Source organism: Pseudophryne corroboree, chromosome 5, assembly GCF_028390025.1.
Source record: "Pseudophryne corroboree isolate aPseCor3 chromosome 5, aPseCor3.hap2, whole genome shotgun sequence".
NCBI classification, from domain to species: domain Eukaryota; kingdom Metazoa; phylum Chordata; class Amphibia; order Anura; family Myobatrachidae; genus Pseudophryne; species Pseudophryne corroboree.
The window spans coordinates 675,553,573-675,573,795 of record NC_086448.1 but is presented as its reverse complement, the minus strand read 5'-3'; the positions used below and the strand labels follow the sequence as shown (position 1 = coordinate 675,573,795).

At 42.0% G+C, this 20,223-nt stretch overlaps 1 long non-coding RNA gene across 2 annotated transcripts in view; it reads left to right on the top strand.

The window, feature by feature from the left end:
* LOC134928243 (uncharacterized) overlaps window positions 1-20,223 on the top strand; it is a 377,506-nt gene that overhangs the window by 192,801 nt on the left and 164,482 nt on the right. Inside the window, exon 1 of one of the 2 annotated variants that reach the window (XR_010177864.1) lies at window positions 15,538-15,709. The exons of the other annotated variant lie outside the window; for it this stretch is intronic. This is a non-coding gene — a long non-coding RNA (uncharacterized LOC134928243). Of the gene's footprint in view, window positions 1-15,537; window positions 15,710-20,223 lie in introns of those variants that run through there. 2 annotated transcript variants of the gene reach the window in all.

Sequence of the window (20,223 nt, the reverse complement as noted above, 5' to 3'; positions counted from 1 at the left end):
CTGTAACTGTGAATGTTATTGGCAGAAGCTATGATGTTATTGTTAATGGGTGTCAACGATGTGCCATGGAGTTTCGGTTCACACGGTAGATAACCAGATGATCGGTTTATTAACTGGTAGAAAACAAGTGCAGGGTAACATGGGGTTAATCAGTATGCAGCTTGTACACAATGCAGTATGTCCATTTGCAGCCAGGAACATATGGGGTATGCATGTGGTGTAGCACACAGCGTATATACATCCGGTGGTGGTGATATAGTAGATCTGACAGTCTCACTATGGTCTCTATTCAGGATGTTGATTTACATGTTAAAAAGGATTGTTTCTTTTTTTTTAATGCAATCCTGCTATTCAGCAAATGGTTAACGGAGAAGATAACAAAGTTATCTTCTCCGTTCATACCCAAACGCCTGGCCACGCCTGCGTTTTTCCAAACACTCCCAGAAAATGGTCAGTTGCCACCGATAAACTCCCACTTCCTGTCAATCTCCTTGTGCTCGGCTATGCGATTGGAATCGTCGCTAGAACCAGTGCAAAACCACAAAGGACTTTGTACCCGTACGATGCGCGTGCACATTGCGGGGCATACGCATGTGCAGATTAGCTGTTTTTTTTCACTGATTGCTTCACAGTGAACAACGGCAGCTAGCGATCAACTCGGAATGAGGGCCCAAGATCGTATCCGAGTCTGGCTCAGGACTTCCCGCCAGACTTGCAAAGCAGAATGAGGCAAAACGTCATCATACTGCTGTGGGATTTTCGTGGGTTTTGGATTCCATAAAACAGCCGTGCGTTGCCACCATTTTCACTCTGAACTTGGAAAATGAGGGAGACAGACCTCTGTCTCTCTGTGGGTGGTGGCATCAGGTGGGGTCAGTGTGTGCTGTGTATGGGCACTGCTTCTGTCAATGTGGTGTACCTGTGCTGTTAGGGGTGCTGTCCTGGCTGTTACTGGTGTTTCATGTACTGTTAGGGGTGCTGAAGCTGTACATGAGTGTTGTTGCTGTGCTGGCTGTCACTGAGTTGCACAGAGGGCAGGGGCACTGTCTTCCGGTATGCTGTAAAAATTCAGGGGAGCTATTGTTAAAATAAAAGCACACTGGTTCTGTATGCTGAGAAAATACAGGGGTGCTGGCCCAGTCTTGTATGCTGTAAGAATTTAGGGGTCCAGCTGTTGTTAAACTAAAAGCACACTGGTTCTGTATGCTTTAAAGATTCAGGGGTTCTGCTGTTAAAATAATATTACACTGGCCCTGTATGCCGTAAAAATTTAGGGGTGCTGTTGTTAAAATAAAAGCACACTGGTCCTGTATGCTGTGAAAATACAGGGGTGCTGGCCCAGTCTTTTATGCTGTAAAAATTCAGGGGTGCTGCTGTTAATAAAATAAAAGCACACTGGTCCTGTATGCTGTGAAAATACAGGGGTACTGGCCCAGTCTTTTATGCTGTAAAAATTCTGGGGTGCTGCTCTTAATAAAATAAAAGCACACTGGTCCTGTATGCTGTGAAAATACAGGGGTACTGGCCCTGTCTTATATGCTGTAAAAAATCATGGGTGCAGTTGTTAAAATAAAAGCACACTGGTCCTGTATGCTGCAAGAAAAATTCAGGGGTGCTGCTGTTAAAAGAATATAACACTAGCCCTGTATGCTGTAAAAGTCCAGAGGTGCTGTTGTTAAAATAAAAGTATACGGGCCCTGTATGCTGTATAAATTCAGGGGTGCAGTTGTTAAAATAAAAGCACACTGGTCCTGTATGCTGTGAAAATACAGGGGTGCTGGCCCAGTCTTTTATGCTGTAAAAATTCTGGGGTGTTGCTCTTAATAAAACAAAAGCACACTGGCCCTGTATGCTGTGAAAATACAGGGGTACTGGCCCTGTCTTATATGCTGTAAAAAATCATGGGTGCAGTTGTTAAAATAAAAGCACACTGGTCCTGTATGCTGTAAGAAAAATTCAGGGGTGCTGATGTTAAAAGAATATTACATTAGCCCTGTATGCTGTAAAAGTCCAGAGGTGCTGTTGTTAAAATAAAAGTACACTGGCCCTGTATGCCGTAAAAATTCAGGGGTGCTGTTGTTAAAATAAAAGCACACTGGTCATGTATGCTGTGAAAATACAGGGGTGCTTGTCCAGTCTTGTATGCTGTAAAAATTCAGGGGAGTTGCTGTTGTTAAAATAAAAGCACACTGGTCCTGTATGCTGTGAAAATACAGGGGTGCTGACCCAGTCTTTTATGCTGTAAAAATTCAGGGGTGCTGCTGTTGATAAAACAAAAGCACACTGGTCCTGTATGCTGTGAAAATACAGGGGTACTGGCCCTGTCTTATATGCTGTAAAAAATCATGGGTGCAGTTGTTAAAATAAAAGCACACTGGTCCTGTATGCTGTAAGAAAAATTCAGGGGTGCTGATGTTAAAAGAATATTACATTAGCCCTGTATGCTGTAAAAGTCCAGAGGTGCTGTTGTTAAAATAAAAGTACACTGGCCCTTTATGCTGTAAAAATTCAGGGGTTCAGTTGTTAAAATAAAAGCACACTGGTCCTGTATGCTGTGAAAATACAGGGGTGTTGGCCCAGTCTTTTATGCTGTAAAAATTCAGGGGAGCTGCTGTTGATAAAACAAAAGCACACTGGTCCTGTATGCTGTAAAAATACAGGGGTACTGGCCCTTTCTTGTATGCTGTAAAAAATCATGGGTGCAGTTGTTAAAATTAAAGCACACTTATCCTGTATGCTGCAAGAAAAATTCAGGGGTGCTGCTGTTAAGAGAATATTACACTAGCCCTGTATGCTGTAAAAGTCCAGAGGTGCTGTTGTTAAAATAAAAGTATACGGGCCCTGAATGCTGTAAAAATTCAGGGGTGCAGTTTTAAAAATAAAAGCACACTGGTCCTGTATGCTGTTAAAATACAGGGGTGCTGGCCCAGTCTTTTATGCTATAAATATTCAGGGGAGCTGCTGTTGTTAAAATAAAAGCACACTGGTCCTGTATGCTGTGAAAATACAGGGGTGCTGGCCAAGTCTTTTATGCTGTAAAATTCTGGGGTGCTGCTTGATAAAACAGAAGCACACTGGTCCTGTATGCTGTGAAAATACAGGGGTACTGGCCCTGTCTTATATGCTGTAAAAAATCATGGGTGCAGTTGTTAAAATAAAAGCACACTGGTCCTGTATGCTGCAAGAAAAATTCAGGGGTGCTGCTGTTAAAAGAATATTACACTAGCCCTGTATGCTGTAAAAGTCCAGAGGTGCTGTTGTTAAAATAAAAGTATACGGGCCCTGTATGCTGTATAAATTCAGGGGTGCCGTTGTTAAAATAAAAGCACACTGGTCCTGTATGCTGTGAAAATACAGGGGTGCTGGCCCAGTCTTTTATGCTGTAAAAATTCTGGGGTGTTGCTCTTAATAAAACAAAAGCACACTGGTCCTGTATGCTGTGAAAATACAGGGGTACTGGCCCTGTCTTATATGCTGTAAAAAATCATGGGTGCAGTTGTTAAAATAAAAGCACACTGGTCCTGTATGCTGTAAGAAAAATTCAGGGGTGCTGATGTTAAAAGAATATTACATTAGCCCTGTATGCTGTAAAAGTCCAGAGGTGCTGTTGTTAAAATAAAAGTACACTGGCCCTGTATGCCGTAAAAATTCAGGGGTGCTGTTGTTAAAATAAAAGCACACTGGTCATGTATGCTGTGAAAATACAGGGGTGCTTGTCCAGTCTTGTATGCTGTAAAAATTCAGGGGAGTTGCTGTTGTTAAAATAAAAGCACACTGGTCCTGTATGCTGTGAAAATACAGGGGTGCTGACCCAGTCTTTTATGCTGTAAAAATTCAGGGGTGCTGCTGTTGATAAAACAAAAGCACACTGGTCCTGTATGCTGTGAAAATACAGGGGTACTGGCCCTGTCTTATATGCTGTAAAAAATCATGGGTGCAGTTGTTAAAATAAAAGCACACTGGTCCTGTATGCTGTAAGAAAAATTCAGGGGTGCTGATGTTAAAAGAATATTACATTAGCCCTGTATGCTGTAAAAGTCCAGAGGTGCTGTTGTTAAAATAAAAGTACACTGGCCCTTTATGCTGTAAAAATTCAGGGGTGCAGTTGTTAAAATAAAAGCACACTGGTCCTGTATGCTGTGAAAATACAGGGGTGTTGGCCCAGTCTTTTATGCTGTAAAAATTCAGGGGAGCTGCTGTTGATAAAACAAAAGCACACTGGTCCTGTATGCTGTGAAAATACAGGGGTACTGGCCCTTTCTTGTATGCTGTAAAAAATCACGGGTGCAGTTGTTAAAATTAAAGCACACTGGTCCTGTATGCTGCAAGAAAAATTCAGGGGTGCTGCTGTTAAGAGAATATTACACTAGCCCTGTATGCTGTAAAAGTCCAGAGGTGCTGTTGTTAAAATAAAAGTATACGGGCCCTGAATGCTGTAAAAATTCAGGGGTGCAGTTTTAAAAATAAAAGCACACTGGTCCTGTATGCTGTTAAAATACAGGGGTGCTGGCCCAGTCTTTTATGCTATAAATATTCAGGGGAGCTGCTGTTGTTAAAATAAAAGCACACTGGTCCTGTATGCTGTGAAAATACAGGAGTGCTGGCCAAGTCTTTTATGCTGTAAAATTCAGGGGTGCTGCTGTTGATAAAACAGAAGCACACTGGTCCTGTATGCTGTGAAAATATAGGGGTACTGGCCCTGTCTTATATGCTGTAAAAAAATCATGGGTGCAGTTGTTAAAATAAAAGCACTCTGGTCCTGTATGCTGTAAGAAAAATTCAGGGGTGCTGCTGTTAAAAGAATATTACACTAGCCCTGTATGCTGTAAAAGTCCAGAGGTGCTGTTGTTAAAATAAAAGTACACTGGCCCTTTATGCTGTAAAAATTCAGGGGTGCAGTTGTTAAAATAAAAGCACTCTGGTCCTGTATGCTGTGAAAATACAGGGGTGCTGGCCCAGTCTTGTATGCTGTAAAAATTCAGGGGAGCTGCTGTTGTTAAAATAAAAGCACACTGGTCCTGTATGCTCTAAAAATTCAGGGGTGCTGCTGTTGTTAAAATAAAAGCACAATTGTCCTGTATGGTAAAAATTCAGGGGTGCAGTTGTTAAAATAAAAGCACACTGCTCCTGTATGCTCTAAAAATTCAGGGGTGCTGCTGTTGTAAAAATAAAATCACACTTGTCCTGTATGCTGTAAACATTCAGAGGTGCAGTTGTTAAAATAAAAGAACACTGGTCCTGTATGCTGTAAGAATACAGGGGTGCTGTGAAAATAAAGGGAACTGTTCTGTGTGCTGTAATAATAAAGGGGTGCTGTCCTGTGAAATGGAGAACAACAATTTGGAGGAAAAAATAGTGGAAGATCAGGAACCACTTCCAGTTCCTAGTATTAGTGCTGAAGCTGCTGCTGCCACCAGTCATGACATTGACAATGCAATTCCATCAACGTTGTCTGCTAAGGCCGATGCCCAATGTAATAGAGGGTATGTAAATTAAAAATTAATAATCAGAAAAAAAAGAAATTATCTGATGAGAAACATAAAATTGGCAAAATGCCATTAATGACACGAAGTGGCAAGGAAAGGCTAAGGCCTTGGCCTATGTTCATGACTGGTGTCTCAGCTTCTCATAAGGATGGAAGCCCTCCTGCCTATTGAAAAATTAAAAAAATTAAGCTTTTTAAAGCACAGGAAAAAATAACTATGCATTCAGAGATATCACAAATCCCCAAGGAGAGTCCAAGTGTGTCCGCCGTTGCGATGTCTAGGCAAGAACTTCCTGAGACTGTATGGAAAGAAGAGGCTCCTACCACCATTTGCATGACCCCTGCAAGTGCTGGGAGGAGCACCACCAGTCCAGTTGCTGATATTGAGATTGAGGATGTCACTGTAGAAGTACACCAGGATGAGGAGGATATTATAGCTGGCACTGAAGAGGAAGTTGACGATTAGGATTCTGATGGTGATGTGGTTTGTTTAAATAAGGCACCAGTGGAGACAGTTGTTGGCCATGAGATGAGAAAGCCTATTGTCATGCCTGGGCAAAATACCAAAAAGCCACCTCTTCCATGTGGAATTATTTCTCCACAAATCCGGACAACAGGTGTCAAGCCATGTGTTGCCTTTGTCAATCTGTAATAAGCAGGGGTAAGGACGTTAACCAACTAGAAACTTCCTCCTTTATACGTCACCTGCAGTGCATTCATCAGAAGTCATTGTCAAGTTCAGAAACTTTGGGTAAGAGTGTAAGCAGTCCACTGACACCTAAATCCCTTCTTCTTGTTGTACCCAAGCTCCTGCAAGCCACACTACCAACTCCCTCAACATCAATTTCCTCCTCAGGAACGTAAGTAGTCCTGCAGTCTATGTCACTGGCATGACTGACGAGTCCTCTCCTAATGTGGATTCCTCCGGAGGATCCTTGAGTGGTACGCCTACTGCTGCTGTCCCTGCTGTTGTTGCTCCTGGGAGTCGATCATCATCCCAGAGGGGAAGTCGAAAGAACACTTGTACTACTTTAACTAACCAATTGACTGTCTTACAGTCCTTTGCAAGGAAGATGTACTATGACAGCAGTCACCCTGTTGCAAAGCGGATAACTGAGGCCATAACAAGCTGGTGTTAGATGTGCGTCCGGTATCCACCATTAGTGCAGTGGGATTTAGACAGTTGATGGACCTACTGTGTCCCCGGTACCAAATCCCACAAGCGATTCCGGGACTGTACAGGGATATTAAGAAAAGTGTCCTCGTTGTCCTGAAAAATTTGGTTGTACCCACTGTTCACTTAACCACGGACATGTGGACAAGTGGAACAGGGCAGACTAAGGACTATATTACTGTGACAGCCCACTGGGTAGATGTCTTGCTTCCCGTAGCAACAACAGCAGCGGCACCAGTAGCAGCATCTCGCAAACGCCAACTCATTCCTAGGCAGGCTATGCTGTGTTTCACCGGTTTCTGTAAGAGGCACACCGCTGACAACCTCTTACGGAAACTGAGGGACATCATCGCACAATGGCTTATCCCACTTACACTATCCTGGGGATTTGTGATATCTGACAATGCCACTAATATTGTGCGTGCATTACATCTGGGCAAATTCCAGCACGTCCCATGTTTTGCACATACAATTAATTTGGTGGTGCAGAATTTTTTGAAAAATGACAGGGACATACGGGAGATGCTGTCAGTGGCCCGAACAATTGCGGGCCACTTTCAGCATTCAGTGACTGCGTGCCGAAGACTGGAGCGCCAGCAAACACTCCTGAACCTGCCCTACCATCACCTGAAGCAAGAGGTAACACTCTATATGCTTCAGAGGATGGAGGAGCAGCAAATGGCCATTCAAGCCTATACATCCACTTACGATATAGGCAAAGGAGGGGGAATGCACCTGACTCAAGCGCAGTGGAGAATGATTTCCATGTTGTGCAAGGTTCTCCAACCCTTCGAACTTGCCACACGTGAAGTCAGTTCAGACACTGCCAGCTTGAGTCAGGTCAGAGCCTCCTTCATCTTCTCCCGCAACTAGGGCTGCGAGGAAAATGATATAATTTACTAGCCCACCCACTGGCGGTGATGCAGGGCAGTCAGAAGCAAGTGTTGACATCTGGTTCGGACTGAAGGACCTGCCAACAATTACTGACGTGTCTACTGTCACTGCATATTATGCTGTCACCATTGAAAGAATGGTGGAGGATTATATCGGTGACAGCATTCAAGTAGGCATGTCAGACAGTCCGTATGTATACTGGCAGACAAAAGAGGCAATTTGGAGGCCCTTGCACAAACTGGCTTTATTTTACCTAAGTTGCCTCCCCCCCCCCCCCCCCAGTGTGTACTCCAAAAGAGTGTTTAGTGCAGCCGGTAACCTTGTCAGCGATTGGCATAGAAGGGTAACTCCACATAATATGTGGAAAAGATGACGTTCATCAAAATTAATTATCAATTCCTCCAGGAAGACCTTGACCAGCAATTGCCTCCAGAAAGTACACAGGAACCTGTGATGGTGGATTCCAGTGGGGACGAATTAATACTCTGTGAGGATGTACACACTGAAAGGGGTGAGGAATCAGAGGATGAGGATGACATCTTGCCTCTGTAGAGCCAGTTTGTTCAAGGAGAGATTACTTGCTTCTTTTTTGATTGTTTATACAACATATGCGTGGGTGGGAGGGCCCAAGGACAATTCCATTTTACACCTCTTTTTTTTGGTATGATGTGCTCTTTGGGGTCTATTTTTTAAAACTGCCATCCTGTCTGCCACTGCAGTGCCACCCCTAGATGGGCCAGGTGTTTGTGCTGCCCACTTGTGTCGCTTTGGTGTAACCTTTTGGCCTAAAAACAATATTGTGAGGTGTTCAGAATAGACTGGAAATGAGTGGAAGTGAATGTTATTGAGGTTAATAATACTGTAGGATAAAGATTACACCCAAATTCTGTGATATTAGCAGTTAATATGTTTTTTTCAAAAATCATCCAGATCCAAATCCAACACCAAAACCCGAAAGGGTGGTTTTGGCAAAACCAATCCAGATCCAAAACCATGAGTGGAGATCCAGATCCAAAACACGAAAAGTGTCCGCACATCTCTAGTAAATATACTTCAGTTAATTCAATATCTTTCAGCATTTGTATCAAGTTAAAATAAACCTCAAGTTCTTGCTTTTGCTATGTATTTCATGTATTTTTTGCATTTATATTGTGATGGTATAGCAGTTTTATCACATTTTTTTTTTTTCATTTTTGAGGCTTTACTGTGCATGCACAGCTTGCCTTGCAGAAGGAAAAAGGCCGTAGCAGAAGGAAAAAGAAGACCTGTCTTGGTAAGTTTGCTTACCTCAGTACTTTTAAGTGTTCAGGAGGTGTCTGCTGAGGTGAGTTGGGTGGTCAGCGTCGGTATGGGGGGTGAGTATTCGGGTGCGGTCGTTGGCTGCAATCCCATATTAGCATTTGTTGGAGCCAAGGCTGTGGAGCCAGGAGTAGCAGATTTGTTTTTTGGGGAGTATATTTAGTAGCCCAGCAAGTACCAGGCAGTATGGACTTTTTTTTATTGAAATGTTTTTAAATATTTTTATTTTTTTGCCTGCTAGAGGGTGAGGAGCTGGGGAGCGAGCATGTAGTCACTGGATGGATCGGATGTCTACCCGACTATCAGGATGGACTTCTGGTTGAGGGTCCATTGACAACAAGCGCATATTCTGTCTTTCCAGGCTCCAGGACCCATGCGCAGTGGGGAAATTGCCACAAGGATGGCTCGGGAAGGGAGGGGAGTTCAGGAGGGGACTACGGTTTGGGAGTAACCGGGACAGGGGTTGGGGGCAGAGGTGCCGATGTATGTTTTTGCTGGTGGGTGCTCAATCCTGTTGAATTAATACTATTCTGTGGCCATGCCCCATCCCCATGAAGCCACTCCCCTATTTTACTCCGCGCACCAAAGGCGTGCACTAACCCTATTATACATTTGAGGAGATGGCACCAACAGAAACATGGTGAAACATGGGCAAAACATTGGGGGTGGGTGCCAGATTCATCCTGCAGCCCGGTGTGTTACAGTTAATACAGAATGGTACTGGCCTGTCTGTGACAATAATAACTGCAGCAATTTCTTGGTATTATAAGCTAGTCAGCAGGGACAAGTTTACATTTAATGTTATTCCATATGGTGCCCTCTTCTTAGTATTATAAGCTAATCAGCAGGGACAAGTTTAAAATTAATATTATTCAATATACTGTAATGCCCCCTTTATTAAAGAGGGCACCATATTGAATAATAATAATAATTTTAAACTTGTCCCTGCTGACTGCCTTATAATACCAAGAAATTACTGTCAGCCAGGCAAGAGAAATTAATACTCAAATAAGAAAAATAAACTCCCCTCTTCTGGGAGCTTGAACGCGGCGGGAGAAAGGGGGGCTACAGGCCACCTACTCAAACATGTCTCTTTCCCTTGCTGAATCCAGGCTCCGTGTACCAGTGGAGGGCATCCTGCTCCAGCGCTTATTGTAATGAGTGGCGTGATGTCATGACACTCCGTCGCTCACTACATATGCATGATGCGGCACTACACAGGGTGGGGGGCAAGGCGCGTCCGCAGCAGGCAGCAGCACTGACTGTGTTGTCATGAAGGAAGTCAGTAAATCAGTAAGTCAGGCTGCTGGCTCTCAATTACAGTTCGCGGCCATAGCAGGGCCAGCCCTGCGTGGGTGCTCATCATTTTTCATGGGTGCTCGGGCCCAGGAGCACCCATGGAATTGGCGCGTATGGTTGGAGATGACAGGGACCACATTGATTGCAGGTGCCACAGGAGGGTGTGAGGCCCATGGTTTGAGGGTGGGAGTGCTACACTGACTGCAGGGGACACAGGTTGGGGTGATAGGGGCCACACATGGCATATGAGGGTGTGTGGGGTCCCCATTGTGTAATGGCGTATGTATGAGGTCCACAGGCTGGGGGTGATGGTGGCCACACTGGGTGAAGGGGGTGGGGATGTGAAGTCCCAGGTTGGGGGTGTTTCAGGCCACACTGTGTGAAGGGGGTGTGATGGCCACCATCTGGTGTCTGATGGCTCATAGAGAGCGCAGGAGGATGCACTGAACATAAGTGGGGACACTGAGTGTTGGGGTATGTGTTAAGGGCATAAACTGAGAGCTGTGGAAATCACTCTGAGTGCAGGGGGATGTGAGGACTACGGTTTGGAGGTGACAATGGTGACATTGTGTATGGGGGTGTGTGGGTATAAAATTCAGAGAGCATGGAGATACTAGGGACATTAGTAACATAGTAACATAGTATCTGAGGTTGAAAAAAGACAATTGTCCATCGAGTTCAACCTATTTGTGGTCTCCTATGCATGATGATTTGACTAAAATTTCTGACTGATGCTGCTGTCAGCCGTTACATTTTATCCCTATTTATAGTAACTATAATGCATGACTATGCACCATACCCCTGGATATCCTTATCCATTAGGAATTTATCTAACCCATTCTTAAAGGTGTTCACAGATTCCGCCATTACAACTCCCTCGGGCAGGGAATTCCAAACATGTATTGTCCTTACCGTGAAAAAGCCTTTACGCCGTATTGTGCGGACTCTCCTCTCCTCTAACCTGAGCGAGTGTCCACGAGTCCTCTGTGTTGATCTAATCAAAAAACAGGTCCCGTGCAAGCTCTGTGTATTGTCCCCTTATATATTTGTAGATGTTGATCATATCCCCTCTTAGTCTCCGCTTTTCCAATGTAAACATGCCTAGTCTTTCAAGCCTTTCCGTGTATTCCATCGTCTCCATGCCCTTAATTAGTTTGGTCGCCCTCCTCTGTACCTTTTCAAGCTCCAGGATATCCTTTTTGTAGTACGGTGCCCAGAATTGTACACAGTATTCAAGGTGTGGCCTCACTAGTGATTTATATAACGGGAGTATAATACTCTCGTCCCTAGCATCAATACCCCGTTTTATGCATGCTAATATCTTATTAGCCTTCTTTGCTGCAGTCCTACTTTGGGTACTACTGCTTAGCTTGCTATCTATGAGGACACCTAAGTCCTTTTCCAGTACAGAATCCCCTAATTTTACCCCATTTAGTAGGTAGGTGTAATTTATGTTCTTGTTACCACAGTGCATTACCTTACACTTGTCTGTGTTGAAGCGTATTCTCCATTTGGCTGCCCATGTTTCTAATTTAACTAAGTCGTTCTGAAGAGACTCGGCATCCTCCTCTGTATTTATAGCCTTACACAATTTGGTATCATCTGCAAAAATTGACACCATGCTCTCTAGACCTTCTGTTAGGTCGTTAATGAAAATATTGAACAATAGCGGTCCTAATACTGAGCCTTGCAGCATGCCACTTAGCACTTCAGTCCAAGTTGAAAAAGATCCATTAACCACAACGCGCTGCTTCCTATTATCTAACCAGTTTTTGACCCAAGTGCATATTGTGCTTCCTAGCCCTGATTCTTGTAGCATGTAGATAAGTCTCATGTGTGGTACAGTATCGAACGCTTTGGCAAAGTCTAAAAAGATTACATCCACGTCTTTACCCTGATCTAGGTTTGCGCTTAATGTTTCATAAAAGCCAAGTAAGTTGGTTTGACAGGATCTGTCCTTCATAAACCCATGTTGATTCCTTTTAATGACCTTATTGGTTTCAAGGAACTTCTGAATACTATCTCTTAGAATACCTTCCAATACTTTCCCCACTATAGATGTAAGACTAACTGGTCTATAATTACCTGGTTCAGCTTTACTTCCCTTTTTGAATATAGGCACTACTTCCGCTATACGCCAGTCTTTGGGAACCATACCTGATATAACTGAATCCTTAAAGATCAAAGATAGCGGTTTTGCCAGTTCAGAGTGAAGCTCCATTAGAACCCTTGGATGAATACCATCGGGCCCTGGTGATTTATTAATCTTTAAATGTTTTAATCGGTCACAGACTACTTCCTCGCTTAAATAAGTACCTATCAGTGTGATATTCTCATTATTGAGATTGTGCGTTAGTCCCTGAATTGGGTCCTCACGAGTGAATACTGTTGAAAAAAATCATTTAGTGTGTCCGCTATGTCATTATCATTTTTGCTTAAGACTCCCAACTTGTCTTTTAAAGGGCCTATACCCTCCTTCTTTAATCTCTTGCTATTAATGTATTTAAAGAATTTTTGGGGATTCGCTTTGCTTTCCTTTGCTACTAGTTTTTCAGTTTCTACTTTAGCCGCTCTTATTTCCTTTTTACAAATTTTGTTACATTCCTTATAGTGCTGAAATGACTCTGCTTCCCCGTCAGATTTGTATTTTTTAAATGCTCGCCTTTTCTTGCCCATAAGTTCCTTAATCTTTTTGTTAAGCCACATCGGTTTATGATTTTTATTCCTTTTTTTGCTACTCATAGGAATACATTTGAGTGTATTTTTAGGTAGCAGGAATTTTAGTACCTCCCATTTCTCCGTAGTATTTTTTCCTAAAAACAAACCTTCCCATTCAATATCCCTGAAAAATACCCTCATCTTTTCAAAATTTGCTTTGCTAAAGTTTAAAGTCCTAGTTGAGCCAGTATAGGGCTGTTTATAGAAACTGATTATTGAATGTGACCATATTGTGGTCGCTATTTCCTATGGGTTCCCCTACTGTAATACCTGATACCAGGTACATTACGGACATGCATGAGTAAACAGGAAAGTCTTGAGCCTGTTTTTGAAGGATTCTTAGTGGGGGCCTCTCAAACTATGTGGGGAAGTGAGTTCCATAGAGTCGGAGCCACATGGCTAAAAGCTTGACCCCTAGATGATTTGTTATTGGGTTCTCAGTGCCTGGAGCAAAGGACAGGTACAGTTGTGTATCATCTGCATAGCAGTGGTAGACCAGGTCATGGGGGATAGTATAGAACCTTGTGGGACACCACATGGCAATTTCACTGATGACAAAGAGTATACTCCAAATGAAACTCTCTGTGACCTGTCAGTGAGAAATTATTTGAACCAGCTTAGGACTGTGCCATCCATACTGGGGGGTTAGGTTTGCTGCCGGCTGCTGTGTCCTGGAGGAGTGGAGCGGCTAGGCAGGGACCAGCCGCTGGTGTCATCTGTCGAGGAAGGTGGATAGGGGGAGGAGCAGAGGGGGGGAGAAGCCAGCTGCTGATGTCATCTGTAGGGGGGCGGGGATAGGAGGGGCGATTGGTGCCCTAATCATATATCTACTATACATCAATATTTTTGTATTGCATGTGCATCAAAATGCGGTGGTTGTTTGCAATCGTGAGCTGAGTACAGTTCTGTGGGTGTCCACAAATAGATGTGAACTTATCCATAGATACTGTAAACCTTTTTTTTTTTTAATTTAACAGTTATTACAGTACATAGCACATACATATTATGCAGAACTTTACAAAGAATATTTGGCCATTGATATCATTTCCTTCCTCAGTGAAGTATACAATCTATAATCCCTACCACAAGCACACATACACATAAACAAAGGGTTCATTTTTGTCGGGAGCCAGTTAACCTACCAGCAGTATCAGACTGGGGTATGAAGGGCCCACCGGGGGAATGCAGTGGTAGGGGTCCATGTTTAGAGGCACCGGGGGAATGCAGTGGTAGGGGTGCATGTTTAGAGGCTTAGCTAACCATTGCCGAGTGCATAATGGGGGTAATTCTGAGTTGATCGCAGCAGCAAGTTTGTTAGCAATTGGGCAAAACCATGTGCACTGCAGGGGGTGGGGGGGGGGGCAGATATAACATGTGCAGAGAGAGTTAGATTTGGGTGGGGTGTATTCAAACTGAAATCTAAATTGCAGTGTAAAAATAAAGCAGCCAGTATTTATCCTGCACTGAAACAAAATTACCCACCCAAATCTAATTCTCTCTGCAAATGTTCTATCTGCCCCCCCCCCCTGCAGTGCACATGGTTTTGCCCAATTGCTAACAAACTTGCTGCTGCGATCAACTCAGAATTACCCACCAGATTGATAACAGCAACGACCTGTAGGAATTACACCATAATCCTGTTCAAGTGCACAATCTGGAACCTGATCCCTAAAGAAGGGGTGGGCCCACAAGCAGTGGGGCCTACTGGTGATTTCCCCTGTTCCCCTGTGGGCCAGTCCTGCCCTGCCTACAAGTGAATTTTTGGATAGTGGGAGGAAACCCATGTAAGCATGGGGAGAATATACAAACGCCACACAATAAGGGCCATTGTGGGAATCAAACTTAGTGCTGTGAGGCAGTAATGCTAACCATTACACCAACCATGCATTTAAGAGGCATATCTCTTAAAGGTTTATTGTTGAGCAATGGTGATTGCTGTATACTAGGTGCAAGTAAGGTAATTTCATTTTTGCATTCACTACCAGTGATTCAAGCTACAACTCTATGTTATAGCTAAAATGAAGTGTAAGTATAACTGCATGTTACACCTGATGTATGCCTAGTGCAAATTATACTGTTCTAGCGCTTGACGTATTATTTTATCTGCATTTTTGAGGTTGTATGTTTAAGTGCATATCAGTGCAACCACAGATACAGTAACTCCCATATTGTTATTAGGAAATGCATAAAATAGAATTGGGGCATTTAGAGTTAAAGGAGTTTCAGTGACCGGCATTATGAAAACTGATGTGGCTAATGTACAGTATGATAGTATTTTAAATGTGTGGAATCACATATGTGTTCATTAAAGGATGAAGGGGAATGGCAATATATTATGTAGTCAAAGGAATTATGAACATTTGTGTAACTAGTAAAGAACATATGTGTAACTACTAACATTAATTTAATAATGAGCAGGAAATTTGTGACACATATTTTACATTGATTTAGTGTCAATGCTAATCTTTAATAAAATTAATCTTTTGGGAAATTTGATTATAAAATTTCTAACTGCATTTTATTCCATGCCAAGATAACATTGCAATAATTTAATATCATGGCGTTCTTAGCTCAACTATCACAGATGACACATGCAGAACTTTGCTGGTGAGATATAAAGAGCAAGTACTGACAACATTGATTATTTTTATGCTTAAATCTAGGACCTCAGCTGTGTTGATTCTTAATTTTCTAGACTGATGAGATATCAAGCAACTGGGGTATTCTATGGCCAGATGTGTATAGCCATACAAATAATGGAAGACAGCTGGTAGTCTTTTTCCTACATATATTTGCCAAGATTGCCAAGTACACATCATGATTAATCTACCCATTTATTGGTAAGTAACATGTTTGAAATACTGTTGTCACCCACAATGGACATAATGACATCACACATGGATAAAGCTACTATAGTGGACTGTACCCTTACAGGTGGCTGCACCACCAATTTCAGATTTGTTTTCACGTTCCTATTTAAGGTATCCTAATGTGACTTCTATCTCTTTGATATTACTTTACAACCTTCTTATAATGTATGTACCATAGTAATGTAGAGATGTACATTATGCATCTCCCGAGGAGACTTGAACCAAAATGAGTCCCGGTATGGGTCTACTGGGGACATCTGAACTGAAACGAGGCCGGTATGGATCTTCCGAGAGATCTGAACCAAAACAACTCCCTGTTCGGATCTTCCAGCACATCAAAATTTGGATTTTACATCTGAATTTCTGGTTATGGATTGCAAAAATCACATTATTTTAGCTGTTTTTATCTATTTTCAAGAAATCCAAAACCCAAGATTCAGATATTAAATCCAAATTCTTAACCAAAACACTAGAGGGTGGTTTTGCAAAACCAAAGCATGACGATGAAAACACAAGACTCCATGCACATTTCTAGTTTGCTGAATTCTCTTGGCCTTCTGAATATGACAGCATGCCTCATGGATGGACCTTGGGGCATATCTGCTGAAGACAGACACGCCACAAAACATATTACCTAAAAAGCCAAACAATTTGTTTATTTAACAGGGTCTTACATCTCTCTATCTAAACAGTGGTTCTTATATGTGATCAAGAGTAAACAGGTATCACAAAAGTGCATGCTATAGGCTAGAACATTTCAATATTAAGTATCTAGTCCTGGTATAAAGAATTTATTATAATGTTCTTTAGTGATACCCAGAAGTTGTTTAATTATTAATGTATTTAGTTTTGTCTTTTTCTGTTGAAGCTATGGTTATTGTTTACTTTGTCACTATGGAGATGGGGAGCACAGCGGACAGTGGAGGTGCTTCAGCACCATTGCACATGATAAAATATATACTTTATACCGCGCTTGTATATATAAGCAGCTTCACTAAAACAAGTACCATATAAATATCTTAAAAAAGAAGTGCTTGAAAATGATTAAAGAACGCTCATACCTGTGAAAAGAATAGAGTTAGTATATATAATGTATACAGCTCTTTTCTGATAATGTTCAGATCGGAGGTTCTATTTTGTTAGGAGTATGGAGGGTTCCGTGATGTTATCCGGATTAGTTGATGCTTTATCCTGCACTGAGTCCAGAATCTGTTCCTACTATCCCTAACTGCTGTGACCGCAGCTCACTGTTGGTTTCCCGGCTTTGATCCCCGTCCTGCGGCTGCCGGCGTCCGTTCATGCTTAGCACTGACGTCACTTCCGCGTCTCCTTCCTCCGTATGATTGCACATGATGATGAAGTCATTGCATGACATTTGGAGAGTTCAAACACGTGGGTGAATTCATGACATACAGTAGGTATATAGATGTTTTATTGTTTGTAATTACAGAAGAAATTGTGAATAGACATGAAATGTTGGCTATAGAAAGGAATATTGTGTTTGTTTGGACCAAGAGTACCATCCCATTACTATATATATATATATATATATATATATACACACACATACACACACTATATAGACAAAAGTATTTGGACGCCTGACCATTATACGAACAGGGAATATAATGACATTGTATTCAAACTGCAATTTGCCACCACAATTAAATTACAATTGTTAAGTAGTATATACAGATGGAGCCACGCTAATTGTTGCTCCATCTGCGACTGACTGCGCCCGGAAAGGCGGACTGCCAGACACGAATGGGATGTGCGTGCGCATCTACGACACACGCGCATCCCATTCGTGCCCGGGAGTCCACCTTCAAAGTGAATGGGAGTGTCTCTGTGCGCTCGTCAGCGTACCTAGGCACGCCGGGCGCCCCGTCAGCGACGTAGCCATGCTCAATGAGCGTGGCTCCATCTGTATATATATTTTTTTCAATAAACAGAAAAACAGATGTCCTTCCTAATATTATTAATATTGCTGGCACATGATTAGGGGAGCCACTTGATGGTGGCAGCACAACAGGCTCCACTACATGAGCCTGTTGACCCCTCCTAGGCCAGATTATTAATCATTTATTTATTAGTTTTTTTTGTCATTTTGACTTATTTTTTAAATTTGCAACTGGCAGGTGGGGGGTGGAATGAATGGTGGTGCATGGGTGACTGATTTGGCGGTCTGGAGGCATTGCGGTCTGACACGAAGGGGGCAGTGATGCGATGGTGACAACCATTAATGTTGTATATGCCCCCTAAATCCGCCCCTGTTTATACATGTATTAATCTTGTGCCTGCTGCCCTTCATCTATTATCATTTTTTTTATTAATATGGTACCACAAAGGTTCCATAACACTTGACATAAAAGAAAAAAAAACAGAATACATAATGTACATTATAGACAAGTAGAAACTACTGTAGTTTTAAAACTTACATATTAGACATTGATATATAAACATAATGTGCAGATTACATGGTTATATAGAGACAGTCGGTGAGATGGCTCTACTCATAACAACTTACATTCTAGAGGCAACATGGGCAAAAACACAGAGGTGGAGTGTGCAGGGCTGTAGAATACTTTGTGTTTGCCCCAAAATGCCTTGTAAGTGTTTGCCCCTTTAAAAAAACTTCTGATATCGGCCGGCATCCCGCACCTCCAGACATCTTGGACTCCATTACATCCTGCCGATTATGCTTGGAAAAGTTGAAGGTCAACATAAAAGTGGAAGACCAGCAGCGAGATGGCTTGATACGATCATATCAACTTGTATGGATACCACACTATCAACACTGAGCCGCTTGACTTAAGATAAAGATTTATTCATGGCAGCTATCCATAAGGTTACCACAAGTCTGCATCTACTTGATGACACTTAATTAAATATCTCTATCTTATTCTGGGGATCGCTGTCCTATTATGATGATGATGACGACGATGATGATGATTATTATTATTATTATTAATATCATCATCATCAGATCTAACTTATTGGCACGCGCAGTCCCTTTTCTGTTGTTGTTGTTGTTGTTGTTGTTGTTGTTGTTATTATTATTAGTTACTATTCAACTGTTGCTATGTGTAGCGGTGTGTGGTCCCCCCCCTTCCCCCCCCCCCCCCTCCACACACACACACACACACACACACACACTCATACTCATGCCGGACCACTGTGGGTGTGATGGCGGATAGTCACAGAAAAGTAGGACTGTCCCGCCCAAAATCGGATATTTAGGAGGTAAGCTACCAAAATCATTAAGAAGTCAAATGAGAGGATAATATCTATCCTATCCTGATTTCTATAAATTCAGGGGAACCTATTATTTGAAAGAGAGACTCCACTCCAGACGTGTACACTGCAGCTCTTATAGCCCCCAGGAGAATCCTGAGTATCATCCAGGCAGTGCTGCAATTCAGGGTGCTGGCAGCCCTGCCCTCTCAGCATGATGTGATGACACCATGTGTTCAGGGGTCGTGGCTGGCACAGGGCACAGTAAAGCCCTGTTATGGTACTGCTGGTGAGTAGCAAACTCTCATTTTATACCCAAGTTTAGGCTATATTTTTATTTTATTTTTCATTTCATGGGTATTCACATCGAAAAGTGATGCATGTAAAACTGTTTTCACTACAGCAAAAGCAACTGCAGCATAGACAAACATGCATTTTTCTTATTCTCTACTTCAATAAATGAAAAATATGTATTTATTTTCAGGAGAAACATTCTGAGATAATTTTATTGATTACTATGAAAGCACTCACTGCTGACATTAGTGGGATGAAATTATATTTCTAGATATTAAAAAGATTATATAAAAGGATTAAACATTTCCCGTAATCCTTGTCATCTTTATGAGTGTTTAGGGATTTTTTTTTTTTAATTATTGTAGATATCAATTGTATTTTTCAGTTCCAAAAATGTAAACGCATAGAGTTTTACTTATTTGGTATTTTGTTGACTGTATTGTAAACTGTATATAGTAAATATTGTTTACTACAGTATATTTGCTGTGTTCATAAGCCTGCACACCCGACTCTAGTTCCAAGTGCTGCTGTAAGGAGACCCACCTTTACCATGTGTTTGGTCTTTGAGTATCTACTATTTATACTGTATCTATGAACTACTTACATCTGTACAATTTATATGTACTGCTTACATCTGTACTATTTATATGTACTGCTTATATCTGTACTATTTATATGTACTGCTTACATCTGTACTATTTATATGTACTGCTTACATCTGTACTATGTATACTGTATGTACTCCTTACATCTGTACTATTTATATGTACTGCTTACATCTGTACTATTTATATGTACTGCTTGCATCCGTCCTATTTATGTGTACTGCTTACATCTGTACTATTTATGTGTACTGTTTACATCTGTACTATTTATATGTACTGCTTACTTCTGTACTATTTATGTGTACTGCTTACATCTGTACTATTTTTATGTACTGCTTACATCTGTACTAT